This window comes from Lutra lutra, chromosome 2 (assembly GCF_902655055.1).
Source record: "Lutra lutra chromosome 2, mLutLut1.2, whole genome shotgun sequence".
NCBI lineage: Eukaryota > Metazoa > Chordata > Mammalia > Carnivora > Mustelidae > Lutra > Lutra lutra.
In genome coordinates, this window is record NC_062279.1 from 2304592 (window position 1) to 2312794 (window position 8203).

Sequence of the window (8203 nt, forward strand, 5' to 3'; positions counted from 1 at the left end):
GCGTGAGACTGAGCATGATGCCCCAGCTGGCTCGATGACTCTGGTCCACGCCTGACTTCTAGTGCGGATGCATTTCTCTCATAGTCAGAAAAAAAGAGTCGTTGGTATTAGATTCCTTGTAAGAAAGTAGTAAGCACCTAATATAAATACAGCAGTTTCATTATAACAGGTGTTCTGATGTTATTTCCTCTCCTTCCATAGCTGAGTTTACACTGTAAAACAAAGCCAGAAACAATAGCAACTCTAACAAAATGCAGGAAAGAATAAAAAACAGAAGAACAGTAGTACAAAGACAGGAGGAGGGAAGGGAGGCAGGCGATTGCAAGATCCAAAGTCTTAGAGATCATTTGGTTAAAAATCCTGCTTAGAGGCAAATTTACCAACTTCTAGAGAATAGCGTGACATTTATTTACACTAACGTTCTGCAGAAGGACAGTTGTACTGGTATATCAGAATTGTGTGCCATGATGTTGTATAAATTAAAAGGCAAAATTAAATAATACACTTTAACATATGTGCTTCTCTGTGTGTGTGTAACTTAGGCATGCATGCCTCGGCTGTATTCTTTAACATCTAGTAAATCTAGCGTAATGATGATTATGATATGATTGGTACCATAAGACTCTGAGAATTATTTTAAATGCGGAGACTGATTTGTTAATTCTTGTTAACTTACTTCCTTCTTGTTTTGCAGGTAATTAAAGCTTCAGTGACTGGCTTGTGTTGAGATGCAAGTGGAAGGTACGAAGCTCATCTTTACTCCTTCGTCCTTGACAGCACTTGTTGGATAAGGGACAGAGACTCTTACAGAGCATGAACAAGTTATGTTTTCAAATGTCCCTAATGTCTTGCATTCCTATAGCTTGGAAGTGACTACAAGTCAAATTTTAATTTTATTAAATTATTAATAAACTCTTTTTTAACCTTGAAATAAGATTGTGAGGGGCACCAGGGTGGTGTGGTCATTTGAGCATCTGACTCTGGGTTTTGGCCCAGGTCAAGCGCTCAGGTTTTGGAGGTAGAGCTCCATGTGGGGCTCTGCACCAGTGGGAAGTTGGCTTGCGACTCTCCCTCTCCCCCAGCACCTCCCCCCACCCCCGCCAGGAAAACAATGACAGTGAATCTTAGTATTTAATGTGAAACCAATTTCTCAGCAAGCAGATGCAGACTGTCCTCCTTCTCTGGTCTTCAGACATCTGACCTCTACAACTCACCAGCTCAGAAAAGATTGTGCAGGTATTAAAAGATCGGTTAGCTCCATTACAAAGGTCTGTTTGTCCACCTTGCTGCATCTATCAGCCTTCCTCAAAGGGGTTTATGGCACCAGCAGCTCCCCACCTGTACCTTCTCGCCTGCCCCACACTTACGGTGCCATTTTGACATCATTACACAGAGAAACTGCCTCAGGGCCTAGACCAAGAAGGTCACCTCTGTGTCCTGTGTTGAAGTTATTTTGCTACATGACTTCTAGGTAAATTCCCTTGCAGTAAATCGTCGATTAAACCACTGCTGAGAACTAAGAGGTTGCACTTCATACAGGGGACCGAGCCACCCTGTCTCTGTCTGGTGCATTTGCCTGTAACTGCTTCTCAGAACATTTTGCAAAATGAAGACCGCTCCAGTTCCTGGTTCAGTCAGGGTTTCTGGGAAATCGTTAGAATTTAGCATAGTGGCTATGAATGTTTTCCCCTTTTGTTTCGTTGAAACTTTCATTGAAATTTTTGAATCACGGCCACTTATTTTTTTCTTTGGAAAGGATATTAAACTTGTATTTAAACTGAATTAAAATGAGGGAATCTAATTAATATTACTTTTGCTGACCCCAAAGGAAAACCTATGTACACAGATAGATGTGCATAAGTCCCTGTGCTCATGGCAGGATGTGCTCCTAGTCTGGCCTCTGGGGGACAGAACAGGTTTATGGGTTGTGCCACATGACTGGCCACTGGGTGCCTGGATTAGCCATTAATTCTGGTGTGTCTGAGGGTGATTCCGGATGAGGTCAGCCTCTGAACTGGTGGCTTCAGTATAGTAGACTGACCTCCCCAGCGAGGGTGGGTGTCATCCAATCTGTTGACGGCCTGAATAGAACAAAACATGAGGAAAGGAGGAGCTCACCCCCTCTTCCCGCCTCGATGCTGAGCTGGTTCATCTCACCGCACCTCCCCTCACCCTCGGTCAGGGGCCTACCCCATCAGACCCTAGTCTCAGGCCTTCAGACTGGGATGTAACCATGCCACCCACTTTCCCGGGTTTTCAGTGCACAGACGGCTAACCCGGGAACTTCCCAGTCTCATAAGGAGTGTGTCCTTAGGATGGGAGGACATTGCTGTCACCGGCTGGAAATTAGACCGTGTGCTATGCACTGGCAGAGTTTGGGCAAGAGCACACACCTCCCCTGTGAGCTGGAACTCCAGCCCAGCTGCGGGAGATAGAGACAGTGTGGGCGCGAGCTGCCCTTGCTGGTTTCTTGTGGCAGACACTGTCACCAGGAGAGGAGCCAGGAGAAAACTGGTAGTCGGCAGTTAGAAAGTCGGATCCCGCTTACGCAAAAGAACGTATGTTTTCAAACACAGAAGTGTAAACAGGGCAGTGCAGATCGAAATAGAGATTGTTATTTTCCTTACTGGAGGCACGGGTGGAGGGAAGGACCCGTGAGCCATGCACTGTCTTATCTGACATGGTGAAGCATCTGCAGGTAAAGACTAGTTGAAGACAAGTGTGTAACGCGATACAAGTCACCAGGAAAAGAGGTAAGAAGACAGTTTTCTCATGTCTGTCGGGAGCAGAGGGGGCTTTTGTGCTGGCTCAGAGACAACAAAGTAGATATTTTCTGACCAGCAAGTTACACGTGGTTATGTTTGGAGCGTTCTTGTACACGCAAGTGAGCTGATCACAGAATCCAAATGGGGACCACCGGGAGGACGAGACAGAGAGTTTTCACTTCATTTCCTTCTGTTTTCCTCTGCACAAGGGGCTGCTTCTTCAGATTTCAGTTGCTGCAATGGACATTGAACATCTCGGGGTTTTGGGATGCGGCTGAACAGCCTCCTTTACCGCACTCCCGATTCAAAGCGCGTGCCTACAGGTGGGTTAGGTAGTCCCCTGTGTTCTGCACCTAATTTGGTCTTCCTCCTCTGGGGCTGCTGGTGTTTTGAAGCCACATATAAACCAGTCATGTTAAAGGATGTCTCCTGCGTCATCACACACGACTCGCACTTCACGGGACTAGCCCGGACTTGCAGCTGTTCAGACCAGCACAGATCCTCCAGTTTTGCAGTTTCTTAAGGCGCACACGTTTATCTCACAAATCTCCAACAGTGTCCACGACTGAGTCGCTGCACCAATGTGTACAGGAAATACCCTTAAAATGCTGGTAAAAGGAGCCAGGACGGACATTTGCCTTCTGACCATGTCTTTCCTGGAGTGAAATTTTACATTTCATAAGTACGATGAGATACGGAATGTGGTAAAATGGAAAGACCATTGGGTCACAAATTATTAACTTCAGAAAAGCCCGGGCAAGCTGGGTCCCATTTCAGAGCCCATTTCTTCATCTGTAAAACCTACAAAGTGAGGTTAATGGTTCTTAAGGGGCCGAGAGAGCCATGGAGAGGATTAAATTCGATTATGTGTGGGTTCAAGAAGCAGTCAATACACATTAGCTCTCTTTCCTACTTGCTGACCTAAATTATGTTCAAAGTCATGTAATAAGATACTTTTTAGATAAAGTTATTCATAATTCAGGGGAAAATACCAATGCGGATTTCAAATCTCTGAACTTTTCCTTGCTTGTTAATGTGGACCAGATCTAATGAATATCTCATATATATTCTAATATGGGAATATTGCAAAATGTCTTTTGAGACCCATGACGGTGATGCATATTTTAAGTGAAAATGGATTAAGTCTGTTCTGGGGATATAAATTTTAGATCACTTGAGAAAAAAGGATACTAAGAAATTTTAAAAAATGAATTATAAAAATAAAAGGAATATGGGGTGATTTCGTTTCAGAAGCAGCAAGTCGGAGTGGCTGTGAAATTAGAAGAGATCTAAAGATAATGGCTCCCACTGGAAAGACTTGCTTCCCCAGATAGAAGCAGCCGCAGCAGCCCCCAAGGCTGCCCTCTGAGCTGGACATGGTATTCCCAGCCAGACAGTCTGGCAGGTGCCTGCCCCACATCGTGGGGGGTGACTGTGCCCATGGGGAAAGTCACAGGAAGAGGGAGGGTGATGCTGGATGAGGAGGATGGCCGCAGTGAGCCTGGGTGCCCGAGACGCTGCTAGTGAAGGCGAGGCGTGCCGTGCACACAGCTGGAGTTGGGATCAGCATATTTGAAGGAGGCTGTCCCAGACTGACCTGGGTCTTCAGGCCTGGAGACACGGAGGACTTATGAGCATCAGAGGCAAGAGAATCAGAAAAGGAGAAAAGAGAATCCTCAGAAACCTTGAAATTTCTCCCTGGGCACAGTCTGCGACACCCAGAGAGATTGCTGACTGGGATACCTTGCCGGAATTCCTGTTGAGTGTTTGCCTCATGGAAGCGGAGACTAGCAGGTGTGAACTCAAACGGGACAGTGCTCCAAGAGAGTGCTCCACAGGCAGGGTTCGCGGCAGCCGGGCCTGGAGCTCCATCAGGTTCTCTTGGGAAGATCATACACGTCTGTCCATGTCTTCCCCTCTCTCTGTGTCATCCGTATCTGTACCTATAAATGCATCATCTGTATTTCTTTTATATCTGTATGCCTATACCTACAACTCGAGCATCTATTTTTCAAAAACATGTAATTTCAGCCATATCTTTTCAGATTCTAAGCATTTATCTTTCCCAGATCACATTGGCTTTAAAAGAGACAATCTCTGTCTCATTTTCCCTGTGTACTTAAGCCACTGATGGACATTTGGAATGGCATTTGCCATTTACTGAAACAGTGCCCTCAGGTCTGTTGGTCTCTTTAGGACAAATGAAAGGCTGCTCCAGACTGTTCCAGACTATTCCATGCTGTTCCAGGCTAAGCGGCTCATCACGGTGTCTGTCCCTGCTTGTGAAAAATCCTGTAACACTGGGACAGTTGGAAAATCCACCTGTCACAGAGTTGAAAACTCTTAGTTCTTGGTCATTAATTTGCAGCCTGAGCAGAGCAGGGGGTCTGAGCCCGCAATGGAGGGGGAGCGTGGTGTATGCAGAACCCAGGGCTGTGGGTCAGAGAGGCCTGGGGGTGAGGCCCTGGTCAGCCACCAGAACTCTGCCCCAGGCACCCACACCTTTCATTCCTTAGCTACAAAACAGACAATGATTCTTCTCCTTTGGAGTTGTAACCCTTCAGTAACAGAATTGCTTCTACAAGAGGCACCGGACTGGCTCAATCGGTCTCAGGGTCGTGCGGTCAAGCCTCATCTTGGATGTAGAGATTACCTAGAAAAATTTTAAGAAGTTAAGTTACAATTGCTCCAACAATATTTCTGGGCACCTACGCCTGGCTTCCTGCTTTTTTTTCCCACTCCAAGCCTTCATTTTCTTCTTTATTATTTTTAAAAAATTTTTATTTTTTAAAGATTTTGTTTATTTATTTGACAGAGAGAGAGAGATCACAAGTAGGCAGAGAAGCAGGCAGAGCGAGAGGAGGAAGCAGGTTCCCCGCTGGGTGGAGAACCTGACGTGGGGCTCGATCCCAGGACCCTGATACCACGACCTGAGCCGAAGGCAGAGGCTTTAACCCACTGAGCTACCCAGGCGCCCCATTCTTTCTTTAAAAAAATATTTCATTTTTCTTTTCAGTGTTTCAAAATTCATTTTTTATGCACCACACCCAGTGCTCCATGCAATATGCGCCCTCCTGAATACCCACAACCAGGCTCACCCATTCCCTCCACATCCATCCCCTCCAAAACCCTCAGTTTGTTTCTCAGAGTCCACAGTATCTCATGGTTCGTTTCCCCCTCCACTTTCCCCTGACCCACTTCTCTCCAGCTCCCCATGTCCTCTGTGTTATTCCTTATGCTCCACAAATAAGCAAAACCATATGATAATTGACTCTCTCTGCTTGACTTATTTCACTCAGCATCATCTCTTCCAGTCCTGTCCATGTTGCTACAAAAGTTGGGTATTCATCCTTTCTGATGGAGGCATCATACTCCATAGTGTATATGGACCACATCTTCCTTATCCATTCGTCTGTTGAAGGGCATCTTGGTTCTTTCCACAGTTTGGTGACTGTGGCCATTGCTGCTATGAACATTGGGGTACAGATAGCCCTTCATTTCACTATATCTGTATCTGGTAAATCTGGTAAATCTGGTAAATACCCAGTAGTGCAATTGCAGGGTCATAGTGTAGCTCTATTTTTAATTTCTTAAGGAATCTTCACACTGTTTTCCAAAGTGGCTGCACCAACTTACATTCCCACCAACAGTCTAAGGGGGTTCCCCTTTCTTTGCATCCTCTCCAACACTTGTTGTTTCCTGTCTTGCTAATTCTGGCCATTCTAACTGGTGTAAGGTGATATCTCAATGTGGTTTTGATTTGAATCTCCCTGATGGCTAGTGATGATGAACATTTTTTCATGTGTCTGTTAGCCATTTGTATGTCTTCATTGGAGAAGTGTCTGTTCATGTCTTCTGCCCATTTTTTGACATGATTATCTGTTTTGTGTGTGTTGAGTTTGAGAAGTTCTTTATAGATCCTGGATATCAGCCTTTTGTCTGTACTGTCATTTGTAAATATCTTCTCCCATTCCATGGGTTGCCTCTTTGTTTTGTTAACTGTTTCCTTTGCTGTGAAGAGCTTTTGATCTTCATGAAGTCCTGAAAGTTCATTTTCACTTTTGTTTCCTTTGCCTTTGGAGAAATATCTTGAAAGAAGTTGCTGTGGCTGATATCAAAGAGGTTACTGCCTATGTTCTCCTCTAGGATTCTGATGGATTCCTGTCTCACGTTGAGGTCTTTTATCCATTTTGAGTTTATCTTTGTGTATGGTGTAAGAGAATGCAGACAACAAAAAGAAATAAAAGGTATTCAAATTGGCAATGAAAAAGTCAAACTCTCTCTTTTCGCAGAGGACATGATACTTTATATGGAAAACCCAAAAAACTCCACCCCCAAACTACTGGAACTCATATAGCAATTCAGTAATGTGGCAGGATACAAAGTCAATGTACAGAAATCAGTCGCTTTCTTATACACTAACAATGGAAACACAGAAAGGGAAATTAGAGAATCGATTCCATTTACTATAGCAACAAGAACCATAAGATACCTGGGAATAAACCTAACCAAAGAAGTAAAGGAACTGTACTCGAGGAACTACAGAACACTCATTAAAGAAATTGAAGAAGACACAAAAAGATGGAAAACCATTCCATGCTCTTGGATCGGAAGAATAAACATTGTTAAAATGCCTCTATTGCCTAGATCACTCTATACTTTCAATGCCATTCTGATCAAAATTCCACCAACATTTTTCAAAGAGCTGGAAAAACAATCCTAAACTTTGTGTGGAAACAGCAGAGCTCCAAATTGCTAAGGAAATATTGAAAAAGAAAAACAAAACTGATGGCCATGTTTAAACACACTGGAGGGACTCTTTTTTCCCCATAGATGTCTACATTTTCAATCCCTGCTTGTTCCTCTGTCTTCTGCTCTCATTTTCCTGCTGGTGAGGTGCACTCGCCCCATCTGTGCAGATAAGACGTGATGACCCTGTTCCCTGGGTTATCAGACATTTACACCACAACCTCCTTGCAGAGATCAGCCACTGACAGAGATACCTCTTTCCAGAGTTCAATGGGTGACAGAGTCACTCTGTACTGTTTGCCTGAATCCGTTTTAAATCCATCTAGGGTAAAAAATGATAATAACAATGCTTCTATTTAACCTTTTATTATTGTATGCAGCCTGAGGCTACTCAGTTAGATTTGATATTTGAAGGACCACAAGTGGCTGAGGAAATAATGCTATATTGTGGTTTAACCTTGATGACTGTCAACAGTTGCAAGGCACACACACACACAGACACACACACAGACACACACACAGACACACGCACAAAATACTCAGAAATTTGGAAAGCTTAAGGGTAAGACCAGCAACACTCTGAAATATTGCATGATTCTAAAGTGTTTCAAGGTTGGGATGGAGCTCTTCCTGCTTCCAGAATGACTTTGGAAATTAAAAAAAGAAAAAAAAAAGATTTATTTTTCAGG